General features: G+C 37.3%; 1 pseudogene; it reads right to left on the bottom strand.

Annotated features, from left to right (window-relative positions):
• Nucleotides 1-17961: 17961 nt before the first annotated feature.
• On the bottom strand, nt 17962-19461 carry LOC102415110 (annotated as a pseudogene).
• Between the last annotated feature and the right edge of the window lie 1281 nt (nt 19462-20742).

Below are 20742 nucleotides of genomic sequence, written 5' to 3'. Positions count from 1 at the left end.
GCACTTCTAAGAGAGAAGTTTAAAACAATACAAGCCTACACCAAAAAATTTATATGTAACCATACAAGACCTGATAAACCAAAGCAATCTTGAAAAGATCAAAATCTTGAAAATCTTAAAAGAACAAAACTGGAGATACTATGACCTTGACTTCAAAATAAACTACTAAGCTTCAGTATCAAAACAGTATGGTACTTGCAGAAAAACAGACACATAGATCAATGGAACAGAATAGAGAGCTTGGAAATAAACATATGCACTTGTGTCAATTAATCCATGACAAAGAAGGCAAGGCTATGCAATGGGGAGAAGACAGTCTCTTCAAAAAAGAGTGCTGGGAAAATTTGATAGCTACATAGAAAAGAATGAACTTAAAACATTTTCTTACACCATACAAAAATTAAACTCAAATTAAAGTTCAAGGTTAAGACTTAAATGCAAGACCAGAAATCATAAAACTCCTAGAAGAAATAATAGGCAGAACATGATTTAACATAAATTGTACCAATAGGTTTTTGGATGTGTCTCCTAAGGCAAAGTATACAAAAAAAAAAAAAAAAAAAAAAAAAAAAAAGGAAATTGAACCAAGTTAAAACTAAAAGCTTTTGCATAGCAAATAAGATCATAAAAAAATGAATATGCAAATTATTGAGAGAAAATATTTGTAAAAGCATAATAAATATCCAAAGTATATAAGCAACTAAGACAATTCAATATTAAAAATGAAACAGCTCAATTCCTGTGGCAGATTCATTTTGATATTTGGCAAAACTAATACAGTTATGTAAAGTCTAAAAATAAAATAAAATTTAAAAAAAAGAAAAAAAAATGAATAGAAAATATTAATAGAGATTTTTTCCAAAGTATACAGATGGTCAATAGGCACATAAAAAAGTTGCTCAAAAACTCTAATAATCAGAGAAATGCAAATGCAAATGAAAACAACAATGAGATATCACCTCACACCTATCAAAACTGTATAACCAAAAGGTCTACAATAAGTAATGTTGCTGATGATGTGGAGAAAAGAGAATTCTTGTACGCTGCTTGTGGGAATGTACATTGGTGCAATCACTATGAAAAACTGTATGGCTTTTCCTTAAAAAGCTAAAAATACAACTACTATATGATCAGCAATTCTATTTTTGGATATATATCCAAAGAAAAGGAAAACATTAATTCAAAAAGATATATACCCCAATGCTTAGAGCTGCACTATTTACAATAACAAAGATAGGGAAGAAATCTGACTTTGCATCAATTGATGAACGTCAAAATTGGGCCCTAAATTGTTTAAGATATCACTAAAACCTAATTTTATGAACAACAAGCCTTACACTGAACATTATTTAAATAATTCAATCAGTAGACCTTACACTTAATACTAGTCCATACAAATTCAATCTATGTGTTGTAAAATTTGCCAAAATGTGCATTTCAAAATGTAAAATTAATGCTGAAAAAAAAAAAGATTGGTGTTAAAAACTGCCAAAACCATAGTAGTTTCTCAATATAATCATTCAAATGAGTAGACATATATTATAACAAAATGCTCAGTACTGGAAACATAAATACTAAATAAAGTATGTAATTACTGCAGAATTTCTTGAACCAATCTTCTTTAAAGAATTTATACATTCTTTCAGAGGTCAGGGATTTGTAAACCTGGAATTATTCAACTGAGCAAGTGCCATTCATACATTCATGGATTCACCTATCAGGTATTGTATAGATATTTTTGTCAATCAGTGGCCAAAGAAGTGTGAGAGGGAAGGCATTAGTTACATTTATGCACAAAGCAATGCACTTTAGACTGTATTTCCTATTCAGATTATAATATTAAAGAAAATCACAATTTTACTTTTGCACACCAAATATTTGATAGTATTTGAAACTATTTCTGACAAATAGAAGGTACATCATAAATATTTGGTGACTAAATAAATATCAGATCAGATCAGATCAGTCGCTCAGTCATGTCCGACTTTTTGTGACCCCATGAATCACAGCACGCCAGGCCTCCCTGTCCATCACCAACTCCCAGAGTTCACTCAGACTCACGTCCATCGAGTCAGTGATGCCATCCAGCCACCTCATCCTCTGTCGTCCCCTTCTCCTCCTGCCCCCAATCCCTCCCAGCATCAGAGTCTTTTCCAATGAGTTAACTCTTCGCATGAGGTGGCCAAAGTACTGGAGCTTCAGCTTTAGCATCATTCCTTCCAAAGAAATCCCAGGGCTGATCTCCTTCAGAATGGACTATAAATACACAAATAAGTAAATAAAGTAATTGAAGATATGTGACCTCTTCCTAACTAATAATTTTTATAAAAGTAGCTTTCCTAAAAAGGAGAACAAGTTGTTGCTTATTCATAATTAAATTTTATAGTATTTCTCTGACAGACTGTAAACAGAAATAACATACTTATGTAGATATTACAAAATTACAAAAAAATTACCATTGCTCTTATTTTCGTCACTGGTAGAATGCTGCATTCCAAAGCCTATTTCTCATAACAAGAAGCATATTATAAATAAGTGCCACTTGATCATTTTGCAAAATAATTCAAACACTGAATCTATATGCTGTGCACCTGAAACTAGTATAATGTTATATGGCAAGTATACCTCAATCAATCTGAAGAGAAATGAGAAAATAATTTTTTTTTTTTAATTGCACCTATGTAGAAGTAATGTGAAAAATCTCAGGAAATAGCCATTATTTTTTAATCGGAGTGTAGAATGAATAGAATGTTGAATGGATATTATACTAGAATGAATTTCCTTAGAACCATGTTAGTATGATAAATCTGAATAGGTTAGGTATAAAAAACAACTGTTCTAGCCCTGATTTCCTAGAGACTGGGACCAGAAAAAGCATCTAGATGTGATTTTGTTGGGGAAATGTGACAGAATAGGTACAGAGTGCAAAGGAAGGAAGGGAAAAGCAGTACAAGGGTGAGTTGGCCAATGTTATAGAACTGGGCTATTCAATAATTTGAGAATTTTTAAAAATCTCAAATGTTTCTTCCCTGTCACTTATAAATTGTATATGAATGAACAGGGAAATTCCTATAGTACCTAGACCACTGTGTTGGCAGAGAAATGTTGAGGGAGGAGATGAGAAGCCCATGGTATAGGTCTGAGCAGAGGCTGTAGCCTATACACAAGTGGTTTCCAAAGAGGTGACTATGATACAGTAAGAGGCAGGGGAATCTGAGACATTCTGAAATGGGGATGGAAACAGGGGATGGAAATGGTATCGCAAGAGAGATGATCATAAGCTGATTTGCTTACTAACGATAAGGTATAACAAGTACACATACTGTGATGGTTAATTATATGTACCAACCTGACTGAGCTAAAGGATACCCATACAGCTGGTTAAAACATTTCTGTGACAATTGTTTCCAGAAGAGATTAGCATTTGAACTGGTAGACAGAGTAAAAATCACCTTTACCAATGCATATGGGAGTCCCTGGTGGCTCAAATAGTAAAGAATTTGCCTGCAATACTGGAGACCTGAGTTCAATCCCTGGGTCAGGAAGATCCCCTGGAGGAAGAAATGGCAACCCACTCCTTTTTTTGTCTGGAGAATCCCATGGACAGAAGAGCCTGATGGGCTATAGTCCATGTGGTCACAGAGTTGGACATGACTGAGCGAATAACATGACAACGCATGTGGGCATCATCCAATCAGTTGAGGATCTGGATAAAATAAAATGACAGAGGAAAGGACAAATTCACCTTATGCTTGAACCAGGTTATCCATCTTCTCCTGCCTTGGACATCAGCTCTCCAGGTTCTTGGGCCTTTGGGATCAAACCTGGACACTACACCATTAGCCCCCTGGTTCTCTGGTCTTCGGGTTCAGATTGGGACTCACACTATTAACGTCCCTCATTTCCAAGTCTTTGGGTTCTGTACTGAAGTAAGCACTGGCTCTACATTGCAAACAGTACACCATGGAACTTCCCAATCTCCATAATCAAGTGAGCCAATTCTTCAAAATAAACCTTACTGGGGTCCAGCCCCGGTTGGATCCAGGGATTTTCTCAGGAGGACGGCATTGGCGATTAAAGGATAGATAAAAGGAAAAAGACAGAGGTGAACTAGCTGGTTTACGTGGAAAACCAATAAAATCTGTGACATCAGGTTTGCTCTGACCACGGAGGCTGCAGGCGCCCTTTCGAATAGCAGAAGGTGCCCCACCTTAGGCACCTTCTCAAGTGGGTCTTAGAAGCACAGGCAAGTAAGTGGTCTCAGAGAGCCCCCATGCTCCAATCAGTCACCCTGAAGGAAGAACAGAGAAGAAAAGGAGACAAAAGGAAGCAAGAAAGAACGACACAGGGAGACCAAGCTTTGAGCAAGGCCCATAGCTTTATTTTCAAAGGGAGCTTATATACCTTAAGTTGTGCATAGAGGATAATAGGGGGTGTAAAATCATGCAAAGTCAGCAGTCTTTGATCCTTATCGAGACCAGGCTTTCTTTTCTGCAAACTTATCGTATACAAATGGTTTAGGTGATTTACATCATCTTTTAGCCAGAAGGCTTGTTAACATTTTATGACTCTGATAAAGGTTTGTCAACCATAAGACTTATTTTCTCTAAGAGTAATTATTTTAAGGTTTGGCGCCATCCTCTGAAGGTGTTAGATAAAGTTGCATTCCTGTAGGGCAAAGGTGCAGTGGGCTTACAACAGAGGAAAGAATTTATTACCTTAAGGGTCTAAAGTTGTTAGTACCAAGGCCACTACTTATTTTTTCTATATATCAACTATATTAATTAATACACTTCCAAGGATACAATACAGGGGATGTGGAAACTTGGCAGCAAGCATTGGCTCAACAATGAAATCTTCTACTAGTTCTATTCTAACAATTTCTAACTCTCCGAGAGGCTCTATACTATTTGAATATCTTAAGCTTCCCATGCCTCTGGCTTGTTAGGAGACTGTAAACAATCGTTTGCATAGCTGTAGGAGTCCAGGTAAACCTGTCAGGCAAGTTAGAGAGCCGTCTGAGGGGTTTGGATTGAAACACTCCTTTTATGCCCAGGAGGCTAATTAACTAGAGCTCTAAGTTGATTTCCTTCAGAGAAAAGGTGGTCGGGGATAGCCCCCCGTTAATGTAAGAGGAGTTGGTGAAAGTCGTAGAATAGTAAAACAGACAGATTCTGGTTTTGGGGTAGACGCTCAGGCAGATCCAGGGGAGCCCCTCGGGCCCTGATTCGCCTTTGCATATCAGGCCTCTCCGCATGACCTTTGTCATGGGTGGGAACTCCCATGCTGGCTTCTGGCAAAACCTCTTTCTATATAACTATATATGGGCTTCTCAAGAGGTACTATGATAAAGAACTTGCCTGCTAATGCAGGAGACATAAGAAACTCGGGTTCAATCCCTGGGTCTGGAGGATCCCCTGGAGGAGGAAATGACAACCCATTCCAATATTATTGCCTGAAGAATCCCATGGACAGAGGAGCCTTGCAGTCTACAGTTCATAGTGTCCCAGAAAGTCAGAAGACTGAAGCTACTTTGCACACACATTAACTGTATTTGGGCTTTCCCAGTGGCTCAGATGGTAAAGAAATTGCCTGTAACACGGGAGACCTGGGTTCAATCCCTGGGTTGGGAAGATCCCCTGGAGGAGGATGTGGCAATCTATTCCAGTATTGTTGCCTGGAGAATCCCATGGACAAAGGAGTCTGGCAGGCTACATTCCATAGGGTCGCAAAAGAGTTGAACATGACTGAGCGACTAAACACATATAACTGTATATAGTCTATCAAGATGTTACTACACAAAAATATATTTAAACATGTAAACATTGTATCAAATTCTCATTGATAAATGCATGCACCATCAAGACACAAACTTAAGACATATAAAAATTTATTTTTTATCCAAGTCATTCAAAGTGCCACTATCTCTATTTCAATCATATGACTCCCCCTTGGTAATAATCTTTGCTGTATTTATATCAGCATGAAGCACATGTGTGGTGTGTTATGTGTATACTCAGTCACTCAGTCATGTCTGATTCTTTGAGATCAATGGACTACAACCCATCACGCTCCTCTGTTCATGGAATTTTCCAGAAAAGAACACTGGAGCAGGTTGGCCTTTCCTACTCCAGGGAATCTTTCCAATCCAGGGATTGAATCCACATCTCTTAAGTCTCCTTCATTGTCAGGCAGAGTCTTTACCACTGGGCCACCTGGGAAGTCCTTAGCATGAAACATAGAATATATCATATAACATAAATATCTGCAAATATATCATTACATTAGCATTCTGAAGGTTTTAATAAGCCTATCTGATGCATTTTTTCACAATTTAAAATATAGCTTAAAAGAAAAGATTCATTTTCAGAAAGAAAATTGTAGTTTAAGAGATGAAATAAACTATGCATTCTTGTAAAAGTCAGGTGTTATTATACACATATTAAAATATATGCATGTGCAAATATAATTTATTTGTTTTAATAGATTTACTTCTTCCCTGGTAGCTCACATGGTGAATGCGCCTACAATGCAGGTGACTTGGGTTCGATTCCTGGATCAGGAATATGCCTTGGAGAAGGGAATGGCAACCCACTCCAGTATTCTTGTCTGGAAAATCCCATGGACAGAGGAGCCTGGCGGGCTATAGTCCATGGAGTCTCAGAGAGTCAGACAAGATTAAGTGACTAATACGTTAACAGATATAGGTTATTTATTTTAACAGATTCATTGAGCTATATTTTCATACCATATAGTTCGTCCATTCAAAGTATACAATTTCAATGGTGTTCGGTATATTTAAAGATCTATTCAATCTTCACAACAGTCAATTTTGGTGCACTTTTATCAATACAAAAAAGAAACCCCAAACTAATTTACTAACCATCTTCACCCCATACAACCCTCCTCACATGCAACTTATTAAAGTGGGTTATTCCAAGCTGGATGACAAGATTCAAACATAATCAGTTCACAGAATTAAATACCTAATGCAATACTACTATCTTCATTTTGGCTTGCAACATTCAAATATGGCTTCATGCTCCTTTGAGTTCTCTGACCACACAGTTTGTGAACAAGAAAATTCTATGCCTATATTTACATTTCCTGTTTTTCTGTTGCACTTTATGCAACACAGAAAATTATGACTATTTTAAATGTGGTTTATTTTATTTTCCTGATCATATTCTTGTTTTCTTTTTTTAATTTTAATTTTAATTGGAGGATAATTGATTTACAACTTTGTGGTAGCTTCCACTGTAAGACAATATGAGTCAGCTATAAATATACATGCATCTCAGCCTCCTGAGACTCGTGTGCTGCTCCGTCCCTTCAGTCCTGTCTGACCCTTTGTGACCGCATGGACTGCAGCCCACCAGGCTCCTCTGTCCCTGAGCTTCTACAGGCAAGAATATTAGACTGGATTGCCATTCCCTTCTCCAGGGGATCTTCCCAATTCAGAAATAGAACTCGTATCTCCAATGTGTCCTGCATTGTAGGCAGCCTCTTTACCCACTGAGCTACCTGGAAGCCCATTAGCACACTTCAGTCCAGGTCAGACGCTTAGTCCTGTTTGACTCTGCGACCCCATGGTCTTCAGCACACCAGGCTTCCTTGTCCATCACCAACTCCCAGAGTTTACTCAGACTCATGCCCATTGGGTCAGTGATGCCATCCAACCGTCTCATCCTCTGCCGTCCCCTTCTCCTCCTGCCTTCAATCTTTCCCAGCATCAGAGTCTTTTCCAAGCAGTCAGTTCTTTGCATCAAGTAGCCAAAGTATTGGAGCTTTAGCTTCAGCATCAGCATCCGTCCTTCCAATGAATATTCAGGACTGATTTCCTTTAGGGTGGATCGGTTGGATCTCCTTGCAGTCCTAGGAACGCTAAAGAGTCTTCTCCAACACCACAGTTCAAAAGCATCAATTCTTCAGTTCTCACCTTTCTTTATAGTCCAACTGTCACATCCATACATGACTACTGGAAAAACCATAGCTTTGACCCGATGGACCTTTGGTTGGCAAAGTAATGTCTCTGCTTTTTAATATGCTGTCTAGGTTGGTCATAGACAGGTTTTTCTTCCAAGGAGCAAGCGCCTTTTAATTTCATGGCTGCAGTCACCATCTGCAGTGATTTTGGAGTCCCCCCACCCCCCCAAAAATAAAATCTGTCACTGTTTCCATTGTTTCCCCATCTGTTTGCCATGAAGTGATGGTGCCAGATGCCATGATCTTAGTTTTCTGAATGTTAAGCTTTAAGCCAACTTTTTCACTCTTCTCTTTCACTTTCATCAAGAGGCTCTTTAGTTCCTCTTCACTTTCTGCCATAAGTGTGTTGTCATTTGCATATCTGAGGTTATTGATATTTCTCCCAGCAATATTGATTCCAGCTTGTGCTTCATCCAGCCCAGCATTTCTCATGATGTATATAAGTTAAATAAACAGAGTAACAATACACAACCTTTCCCAATACTCCTTTCCCAATTTGGAACCAGTCTGTTTTTCCATGACCAGTTCTAACAGCTGTTTCTTGCCTGCATACAGATTTCTCAGGAGGCAGGTAAGGTGGTCTGGTATTCCCATCTCTTTAATAATTTTCTACAATTTGTTGTGATACACACAGTCAAAGGTTTTGGCAAAGTCAGTAAAGCAGAAACAAATGTTTTTCTGGAGCTCTCTTGCTTTTTTTGATGATCAAATTGATGTTGGCAATTTGATCTCTGGTTCTTCTGCCTTTTCTAAAACCAGCTTGAACATCTGGAAGTTCATACTTCATGTACTGTTGAAGCCTGGCTTGGAGAATTTTGAGCATTATTTTGATAGCATGTAAGTTGGGTACAATTGTGTGGTAGTTTGAACATTCTTTGGAATTGCCTTTCTTTGGGATTGGAATGCAAAGGGATCTTTTCCAGTCCTGTGGCCACTGCTGAGTTTTCCAGATTTACCGGCATACTGAGTGCAGCACTTTCACGGCATCATCTTTTAGGATTTGAAATAGCTCAACTGGAATGCAATCACCTCCACTTGCTTTGTTTACAGTCATGTTTCCTAAGGCCCACTTGACTCATTCCAGGATGTCTGGCTCTAGGTAGGTGATCACACCATTGCAATTATCTGGGTCTTGAAGGTCTTTTTTGTGTATTCTTGCTAACTTTTCTTAATATTAGATGAACTAAGACCCCCTAAACTTTGTTCCCATTATCTCATACTACTAGAATGTGGAGAAGCAAACCTATAGATCAGCCTCCTGACTCCTTACATAAGGCATGTAACTGGTCTGTTATCAACTGCAAACAAGCCTCCTGAAAGCATGGTTTCTCCAGGCTGTAGGTCATCATAAAGCATTGAAATGAGCTCTCTGTGTTATACAGCAGCTGCACACTTGTCGTCTATTTTACACATGATATATGTCATTGTTACTCTCCCAATTCATCCTACCTTCTCCTTCCCATGCTGTGTTCACAAGTCCATTCTCTATGTCTGTATCTCTATTCCTAACATGCAAATAGGTTGTCAGAAAAACAAATACTGTATATCAGTGCACATATATGGAACCTAGAATAAATGGTACCGATGAACTTTGCTCTTGTTTTTATTCTCCCTTTCCTGTTCCTCTTCCTTCTTTCTTCTTCCTCATAAAAGTTTCATCCTTAAAAATTTGCATTCTAAAAATCTTAAGGAATTAAATATTATTACATAATTTCTATCTATTAGTGTCTAATTAAGCAAAGGTAAATGTGACAAGAAATGGCCCTACAAAGGAGGAATCTACTCAATGATATCTTTGGCACATAAATATTGATGTTGTTTGTAAAAGATTCCACACAGGGAATTTTTTATGTCGTGGGAAGATCTGTCCTGCTCAGAAATAACTCTGGTTGATCCTTGTGCTGTGCTTGAAATGTGTCTCATTAATTTTCAATGATTGTTTCTTATTATTCCTATTAGAATTAATGCAATAAATGTAAGCATCCTTCATATTATATTGTAACTATTTGAATGCAATTGTCATTTCACTTTTTACATTTGGCTCAGACGGTAAGGAGTCTGTCTACAATGTGGGAGACCTGGGTTCAATCCCTGGGTTGGGAAGTTCCCTAGAGAAGGAAAAGGCAACCCACTCCAATACTCTTGCCTAGAAAATCCCATGGACAGAGGAGCCGGGTGTCCATGGGGTCGCAAAGAGTCGGACACGACTGAGCGACTTCACTTTCACTTTTCTTTAACCTCTTCTGTATATCTTGTATTTCATCATGTTCTTAATAAACTTTGGCATTCAAATCTTCATTTACAGATATTTGCAGATTATCTGATGGCACTTTTCTTTTTCCCCTGAAATCAATAATTTTCCTTATGCAATATATTTTAGTGTGGCAAATTTGACGCCCTGATAATGTACTTTGAACTTACACCCAAATAAGTTCTTTGGTATCTTTTAAAATATCTGAGGAAAAAACAAACAAACAAAAAAAATGCAGTTCCATCACACACCATTCCCCACAGCTGGCATATTTTTTTGGCTAAATACTCTTCATACATCCTCTCTCTCTCACTCTCTTTCTCCTTTGCATATCCTTCACATTACAGAGGTAAGCTATTTATGTCCTTGTTCAAGAAGCTGATAAATCAGTAGAACAGGTCAGGGACCATGCCTCATCTCTAGAGACAGACTTTAGATTAAAATTAATTAATCTTCGACCATTCTAGTGCTATGAATATTCCCTCCACAGGATATTCAGCCTAAATCATTCCTTTTTAAATGAGCATAATGAATTAATTTGACTGCACTAAAAAAGTCAAATAAGCTTTATGAAAACAATATGATATATCTAATGTCATCATGCAAAAAGAAACATCTAAATTGGTGATACTTGTTACTAACTGTCCTAAATATTCAAAATCCTTTATACTTTGGAAAATAGGAACAGTTTTTAAATATAGTTTTCTCTTTCATCATCTATTTTCTGGAGTACAATTATTCTCTCATCTCTTATCATTTCCTCTCCGTATCAATGAAGATGAACTATAAATAAGCACTAACTTGTACCCAACTAAAAAATAACATTACTCGTGTTCCCCATCCTGAACCCCCCTCCCACTTCCCTCCCCATACCAGCCCTCTGGGTCATCCCAGTGCACCAGCCCTAAGCATCCTGTATCCTGCATCAAACCTGGACTGGCGATTTGTGGTGGATTCATGTTGATGTATGGCAAAATGAATACAATATTGTAAAGTAATTAACCTCCAATTAAAATAAATAAATTTATATTAAAAATAGTAACATTATAAAAGTAGGCTGTTTTTCCACCTCTGAAGCTAAATAATTATAATTAAAACTTTTAAAATAATTAGAAGTCAAAATGATATGTTCAATTCTTACTCTTTATTTTAACTACAACAAATTTGTCTCATTGCTGCACAGATTATCCCTCACCATGAACTAATTGTGCATTTTTAAATCTGTTTCTTCATCTTACTTCTATTTCAACACTGACCTGACACTGTGGCCTTCTTTCTAATTTAAGCTTTTCCATCCTTTAGTTATTACTGCTACTTAATCTAGCCACACATAATACACATGCTTACTACTTAAATAGAAGTCATTGATACAGATTTCCCATATATATGTATACTGTTATGCACACACACACACAGTATATATATATATATATATATATATATATATATATATAAAACAGTATGAAAAGGCAAAATGATAGGACACTGAAAGAGAAACTCCCAGGTCAGTAGGTGCCCAATATGCTACTGGAGATCAGTGGAGAAATAACTCCAGAAAGAATGAAGGGATGGAGCCAAAGCAAAAACAATACCCAGCTGTGGATGTGACTGGTGATAGAAGCAAGGTCCGATGCTGTAAAGAGCAATATTGCATAGGAACCTGGAATGTCAGGTCCATGAATCAAGGCAAATTGGAAGTGGTCAAACAAGAGATGGCAAGAGTGAATGTAGACAGTCTAGGAATCAGCGAACGGAAATGGACTGGAATGGGTGAATTTAACTCAGATGACCATTATATCTACTACTGCGGGCAGGAATCCCTCAGAAGAAATGGAGTAGCCATCATGGTCAACAAAAGAGTCCAAAATGCACTACTTGGATGCAATCTCAAAAACGACAGAATGATCTCTGTTCGTTTCCAAGGCAAACCATTCAATATCACTGTAATCCAAGTCTATGCCCCAACCAGTAATGCTGAAGAAGCTGAAGTTGAACGGATCTACAAAGACCTAGAAGACCTTTTAGAACTAACACCCAAAAAAGATGTCCTTTTCATTATAGGGGACTGGAATGCAAAAGTAGGAAGTCAAGAAACTCCTGGAGTAACAGGCAAATTTGGCCTTGGAATACGGAATGAAGCAGGGTAAAGACTGATAGAGTTTTGCCAAGAAAATGCACTGGTCATAACAAACACCCTCTTCCAACAACACAAGAGAAGTCTCTATACATGGACATCACCAGATGGTCAACACCGAAATCAGATTGATTATATTCTTTGCAGCCAAAGACAGAGAAGCTCTATACAGTCAGCAAAAACAAGACCAGGAGCTAACTGTGGTTCAGACCATGAACTCCTTATTGCCAAATTCAGACTTAAATTGAAGAAAGTAGGGAAAACCACTAGACCATTCAGGTATGACCTAAATCAAATCACTTATGATTATACAGTGGAAGTGAGAAATAGATTTAAGGGCCTAGATCTGATAGATAGAGTGCCTGATGAACTATGGAATGAGGTTCATGACATTGTACAGAGGACAGGGATCAAGACCATTCCCATAGAAAAGAAATGCAAAAAAGCAAAATGGCTGTCTGGAGAGGCTTACAAATAGCTGTGAAAAGAAAAGAAGTGAAGGAGAAAAGGAAAGATATAAACATCTGAATGCAGAGTTCCAAAGAATAGCAAGAAGAGATAAGAAAGCCTTCTTCAGCGATCAATGCAAAGAAATAGAGGAAAACAACAGAATGGGAAAGACTAGGGATCTCTTCAAGAAAATCAGAGACACCAAAGGAACATTTCATGCAAAGATGAGCTCGATAAAGGACAGAAAATGTATGGACCTAACAGAAGCAGAAGATATTAAGAAGAGATGGCAAGAATACACAGAAGAACTGTACAAAAAGATCTTCACGACCAGGATAATCATGATGGTGTGATCACTGACCTAGAGCCAGACATCCTGGAATGTGAAGTCAAGTGGGTCTTAGAAAGCATCACTACGAACAAAGCTAGTGGAGGTGATGGAATTTCAGTTGAGTTATTCCAAATCCTGAAGGATGATGCTGTGAGAGTGCTGCACTCAATATGCCAGAAAATTTGGAAAACTCAGCAGTGGCCATAGGACTGGAAAAGGGCAGTTTCATTCCAATCCCAAAGAAAGGCAATGCCAAAGACTGCTCAAACTACCGCACAATTGCCCTCATCTCACACGCTAGTAAAGTAATGCTCAAAATTCTCCAAGCCAGGCTTCAGCAATATGTGAACCGTGAACTTCCTGATGTTCAAGCTGGTTTTAGAAAAGGCAGAGGAACCAGAGATCAAATTGCCAGCATCTGCTGGATCATGGATAAAGTAAGAGAGTTCCAGAAAAACATCTATTTCTGCTTTATTGACTATGCCAAAGCCTTTGACTGTGTGGATCACAATAAACTGCGGAAAATTCTTCAAGAGACGAGAATACCAGACCACCTGATCTGCCTCTTGAGAAATTTGTATACAGGTCAGGAAGCAATAGTTAGAACTGGACATGGAACAATAGACTGGTTCCAAATAGGAAAAGGAGTTTGTCAAGGATGTATGTTGTCACCCTGTTTATTTAACTTATATGCAGAGTACATCATGAGAAATGCTGGACTGGAAGAAACACAAGCTGGAATCAAGATTGCCGGGAGAAATATCAATAACCTCAGATATGCAGATGACATCACTCTTATGGCAGAAAGTGAAGAGGAACTCAAAAGCCTCTTGATGAAAGTGAAAGTGGAGAGTGAAAAAGTTGGCTTAAAACTCAACATTCAGAAAACGAAGATCATGGCATCCGGTCCCACCACTTCATGGGAAATAGATGGGGAAACAGTGGAAACAGTGTCAGCCTTTATTTTTCTGGGCTCCAAAATCACTACAAATGGTGACTGCAGCCATGAAATTAAAAGACGCTTACTCCTTGGAAGGAAAGTTATGACCAACCTAGATAGTATATTCAAAAGCAGAGACATTACTTTGCCAACAAAGGTTCATCTAGTCAAGGCTATGGTTTTTCCTGTGGTCATGTACGGATGTGAGAGTTGGACTGTGAAGAAGGCTGAGCACCGAAGAATTGATGCTTTTGAACTGTGGTGTTGGAGAAGACTCTTGAGAGTCCCTCGGACTGCAAGGAGATCCAACCAGTCCATTCTGAAGGAGATCAGCTCTGGGATTTCTTTGGACAGAATGATGCTAAAGCTGAAACGCCAGTACTTTGGCCACCTCATGCGAAGAGTTGACTCATTGGAAAAGACTCTGATTCTGGGAGGGTTGGGGGCAGAAGAAGAAGGGGACAACAGTGGATGAGATGGCTCGATGGCATCACTGACTCGATGGACGTGAGTCTGGGTGAACTCTGGGAGTTGGTGAGGGACAGGGAGGCCTGGCGTGCTGCAATTCATGGGGTCAAAAAGAGTCGGACACAACTGAGCGACTGATCTGACCTGATACTGTTATGTGCTTAGTCACTCATACATATCCAACTCTTTGCAAACCCATTGACTGTAGCCTGCCAGAGTCCTCTGTGGGGATTGTCCAGGCAAGAACAAATACTGGAGTGGGTTGCTATCCCTTCCTCTGGGGATCTTCTCAACTCAGGGATCAAGCCCGGGTCTTCTGTATTGCACATGTATTATTTACCAGCTGAGCTACCAGGGAAGCCCCTTCATACTTAATTACATTGTATCCCAGAAAATTCTATTTTGGCATATTCCTATATGGAAAGAACAATACAGTCCTATATGGTTGGCTAATTCTCAAGAAAGTAAAGATTATCTTAAATAATATGACTATATAAATAACATACAAATTTCTTCCTTTAGAGGAAATAGAAAATAATTTTTATTTTTCATCTCCATTCATTTGTTTTGTTTTTCTCAGATTGCATGATTTTCCTTAAAATCTGCATTCAGTTGCAACTAGAGACCCACCAATAATGTCTCTTTTCAGTCTGTTCTATGATGATAAGGGGCAAAAGTTACATAATTGCATCAATTAATTAAACATTCAAGATAACAAATGTTATAGTATATGTGAAATTATAATGAATGTGTTACTAATGAGAGTCATATTAGCAAAAGTAATTCCATAATTAATTCCAAGGGAATTAATAAGTATTATGGCATTATTTTAAAGTTTCATTTTTATTTAATTTGAAAATGGAAATTATTAGAAATTTTATTACATTTTATGTCAAAACATTATACTTAGGTAAAATCAGTATTCCTTTTTTAGTTCATCTTAGTATCATTCATAATTTAAGTCATTTTTTATTTATGTGAATAAAAATGGAACACCTAATCTGTTAACATTCACAGTTAATGTAGGTGTAAATTATACAGCATTTTCTATTTTTCCTCTAGTATCTTTTGAATTATAATTGTGGTGTTCTGCTGTCTCTGTAGATATTTTCATTTTCCTTAAATATTTTTATATGATAATTTTGAAAAAAAGATTTAGAGACAAACTAAGAATACTCATTCTTTCACTTATTCATCAATTTATTCAGCAAATATTTCTTAAATTCATACTACTCTAAAGTGAATACAAAATATTTTGAGAAAGCTTGTTCTTTCAGTGAGCTAGTTATCTCATTTTAAAAATGTAAACTGCAAGAAATACTGTGATACCTTGCCACTGTATGTCCCAATTTTAGTTTTGTTAACTAAAACTAAAATCAGCAGTCCTGGTTAATGCCATTTCTCCTATTGTTCATCTGATTATCACTCTTTTTACATTCATAATTGTCCTTTTGTTCAACCTAGGTAAAGCAGAACCCAGATGAGAGTCAAGGAGGTTGTAATTGGCAGGCAGCATGTGTCATGCCGTGCTCAGTCGCTTCAGTCATGTCTGACTTTTTGCGACTCCATGGACTATAGCCCACCATACTCCTCTGTCCATGGGCTTCTCCAAGAAAGAATGCTGGAGTGGTTGCCAGTGCCCTCCTTCAATGGATCTTTCCAGCCCAGGGATCGAACCCAGGTCTCCTGAGGCTCTTGCATTGCAGGCAGATTCTTTACCACTAAGCCACCAGGGAAAACCATACTACTAAGCAAAAATGTGTCCAAAGCTCAAATTTCATGACAATTGTTCTAAAGTGACCCTGTTTGCCTAGCTATCTCCCATCCAATCAATATATGACAAGGCAAACATATTTTATCATACATTTTTACCCAAGATTCCCAGAGAGAGGAACAATTTCCTAGTTTGACATGTCATCATGCTAGCTCTTGAGCTCTCAAAAGGCAATTTATCTGAAGTCTTCTCAAAGTTTAAAAAGAAAAACCATTTTCTCTTATCTCTATATCCACATCAACACTTTGTATCCCTAGTCTTTCTCATGACAGCCATCCTAATAGGTGTAAGGTGATATTTCACTGTGCTTTTGATTTATATTTCCCTGATGATTAATGATGTTTAGCATATATTCTTGTACTTGTTCTTTTGTATGTCATCTTTGAAAAAAAATGCCTATGTAGTTCCTCAGTCATTTTTAATTAATTTTTATATTAAGTTGTATGAATTCTTTCTTCTATTTTTTATTTATATATTTTAACTTTTGCAATGTTATGTTGATTTCTGCTGCAGAGGAATGCAAATCAGCTGTAATTATATGTACATCCACTCCTTCCCTAGCTTCCCTCCCCTCCCCATTCCTCCAGGTCAGCACAGAGCACCAGACTGGGCTCCCCAGCTCCCTCCTTCCCTTCTCACTAGCTCTCCATCTTACACCTGGTAGTGTACATATGTTGATGCTACTTTTATTTATTTCTATCAGAACATGGTTTACAAGTAGTTTATGCATTCCATAGCGTGCCTTTTCATTTTATTGTTTCTTTTGCCATGCAGAAAATTTTATCTACATAGCGTTCCACTTAGTTTTCCTTGTGTTGTCTGTGTTTTTTGTATTACATCCAAAAAATCATTACCCAGGCCAATGTCAAGGAGCTTCTACCATATGTGGAAGCTATAAATCCTTCTAAGAAATTCTAGGAACTTAAAATGCAAAATTCTGGGAATTTTATGGTATCAAACCTTATGTTGAAGTTTTTAATTTCTATGTATTGTGTAAGATAGGGATCCAATTTCATTTTTTTCTGCATATGTTTATCTTTTATTCTCAATACCATTTGTAGAAGAGATTATTCTCATTGAATGTTCTTTGATTTCCTTGTCAAATGCTACTTGAACATGTATGTGTGGGCTTATTTCTGGGCTGATCTGCTTCAAGGATCTAAGTAACTGTTTTAAAACCAATATCATACTGTTAATCATTACTATAGTTTTGTAGTGTTTGATGCCTCTGGCTTTGTTTTCCTTTCTCTGAATGGTTTTGGCTATTCAGGTTCTTTTGTATTTCCTTACAAATAAAAATGCAAATATTAGGATTTTTTTTTCTTTTTCTAAGAAAAATTCCACTGAATTTTGATAGAGATTGCATTAAACTTGTAAATGGTTTTGGGTATTATAGACATTTTAAGAGTAATAATTCTTCCAATCCATAAATATGCACTATCTTTGCATTTGCTTGTTTTCTTCTGTTTCTTTCATCAAAGGTTTTAATTTTTATTGTACAGTTTTTTTGATTTCCTGGATTAAATTTATTCCTGACTATTTTACGTTTTTAAATCTACTGTGAATGGGTTAATTTTATTATTTTTTTTCAGATGCTTTGTTGTTAGTGCATAGAAATGCACCTTGCTTTTTTTTTTTTTTTTTTTGACAGCCTTTGCACTTCAACATGTAATACTTGAGGTACAAGAAAGCTGCATCTCACATTGCTATAAATAAATCAAATCAGTCATCAAGGGCTCCAGAGTGAACAGCATCTCCATAACTTCCATGCTCATAATCTTCTTTTTCTGGGTATAATTTAATAAGATCATCAATTTAAAGAATGATAATTGCAGTTTCAGTTGCAAATTTCAAACTGTTAACTTTAACTATGGTTGGTTCAACCTTCCCCCCTTCTTGTTTGTTGTCATGGGATATACCATTGACCAAGTCATTTTAGGTTTGTGCGTTCTGGGTCAACTTGAGCCTCTTATGAGAAACTCTTATTTTGCAACCAGATCCGTGGGGTCTTGGGCAGCATTAACTGTCAGAGTATTAAGAATAACAAGAAGAGATCTTGCAGACTCCACAGTAGCTAGCTGTTCCCAGGTGTCCATGCTGGTTGCCTTTTTCTTGAGGCATATTTAAAAGACTGCCTCTACAGCACTCCCACCTGGAACCACAGATTGTGACTCCAAAACACTCTTCACCACACAAAGGGCACCATGTAAGGAGAGCTCCTTCTCATCATACGTGGAATCATTTGCCCCACATAAGATGATTGATGCAGAGGTAAGAGCCTTAGTGTTTATAATCAAGATCAGTTCATCATCACAAATTCTCTCTTCTACCACCTCTTCTGCTTGTCCCATCATTGAAGCATCAAAAGTTTCTACACCTTCCAAATTGGCCAGGTTGACAGAATAGTTGCTCTGGAAGCTTTAGCAATGCATTTAAGGTCTCTTTTAAAAACTCTTCCAACTGTCATAGCACCAGTCTCCACAAAACACTGTAATAACCACTTGTACACCAAGCTTCATTTTTGTTTTCTGCAGGCTGAAGTCAAGACAAGTAATTTTTACATTAACTATTCTCCTGGGCATGTCTTGGGATCCTACCACACAGTTGAACAATGATGAACATGCTCTCCATCTGCCTCCTCCTATAGGTTTTAAGAATATTAATGGAATGGACTGGATAGAGAGGCTGAATTCTGACATCTGTGTATTTAACAGTGAGCAAAGCATCTACCACAATATTTGCTAAGAAATTACCATTTATTCCAATAATTTTGGCAGCATTAATCAGGCAATCCCTTGCAAGCTCATCTGTGTTAATAATCAGATTTTCACTGATATACTGCACTGCTTCCTTGCAAGCAAGTCAATAGCTACTAATAACTGATGTGGGATGAATTTTCTTGTTGACCAGTTCATTTGCATTTTTTAGAAGTTCAGCTGCAATAATAACCATGGAGGTGGTCCCTTCTCCCACTTCTTTGTCTTGAAGAAACTTTGGCTGTAGGATGGTCTACCTCCAGTAGCTTCAGGATGGTTGCACCATTGTTAATAATGGTTACATCACCAATATCATCCACTAACATTTTATCCAAGCCAACTGGACCAAGAGTGGTGAGAGCGTTATAGGGTTATTTCTATTTTTAAGTAAAAATCTTTCCATTTTTCACCACTGAGTATATAAGTTGTGGGTTTCTCATACATGGCCTTTATTATGTTGATGTATGTTCCCTCATAAATTCTAAATCAGTTCTACACACACACACACACATACACAAAACTTTATCTTTTACTTGAGAGAGAGAGGCTTAGCATTGGATTCTAATTTATTCTGTTTCACTGAAAATAACTTCTTTACTGGATAAGTTTAGAAAAATGGATGGCAGAACTTTAATGAGGAAAAAAGTGTCAGGGATGTGGGATGAAGACAATCATCTTTCATGAGGTGAATCCCTCTCCCAAGTTAAAGGGTCATAGATCATTTTTCGATGTTCACTCAAACCTAGCTGAAGATCACCTAGTCAGAAGGCATAAGCTCCCTTGTGGTCTTTAATGTGATATTATTTATATTATCTAATTAATGGGGGTGTTTTCTAATCTTGAAAAGGCTAAGTAATTGCCAGAACTGATGTTTCTTCCTTGTAAATGGATATATTCTTACCTTATATGGAGGGTTTCTATAAGGAACAAAAATGTAATGTGAATAGCAAAGTATTGATACATAAAAAATGCAGACTAAGTATTTGTACTGTTCTTTAAACTGTTAATGTATTTAGAATTACCATTATAATGTTAATTATTCTAGGTGTATATTTATAGTTTTATTAACTAAATATTATTCAAATGCAGTTTTTTATTATAAATAGTTACCCCATAGCATAAAATTGCCAACAATTGTTGAACCATAGAGAAAGCAAGGGAATTCCAGAAATAACATATATTTCTGCTTCACTGACTACTTAAAAGCCTTTGACTGTGTGGATCACAGCAAATTATGGAAAATTATTAAAGAGATGGGAATATCAGACCACTTTACCTGTCTCCTGAGTGACCAATTATTTGTAGGTCAAGAAGCAACATTTAGAACCTTACATGGAACACTTGACCAGTTCAAAATTGGGAAAGGTGTAAAACAAAGCTGTATATTGTCACCCTGCTTATTTAACTTCTGTGCAGACTACATCATGCAAAATGCTGGGCTGGATTAATCAGAGACTGGAATCAAGATCAGCACGAGAAATAGCAACAACCTCAGATAAACAAATGATACCACTCTTAACGGCAGAATGTAAAGAGGAACTAACAAACCTCTTGATTACAGTGAAAGAGGAAATTGAAAAGTTGGCTTAAAATTCAACATTCAAAAACCTAAGATGATGGCACCTAGTTCCATCACTTTATGGCAAATACAA

The sequence above is a fragment of the Bubalus bubalis genome, chromosome 13 (assembly GCF_019923935.1).
Source record: "Bubalus bubalis isolate 160015118507 breed Murrah chromosome 13, NDDB_SH_1, whole genome shotgun sequence".
In the NCBI taxonomy this organism is placed as follows: Eukaryota; Metazoa; Chordata; class Mammalia; order Artiodactyla; family Bovidae; genus Bubalus; species Bubalus bubalis.
Note: the sequence above shows the minus strand (reverse complement) of the source record. Positions and strands in the feature narration are given on the sequence as shown.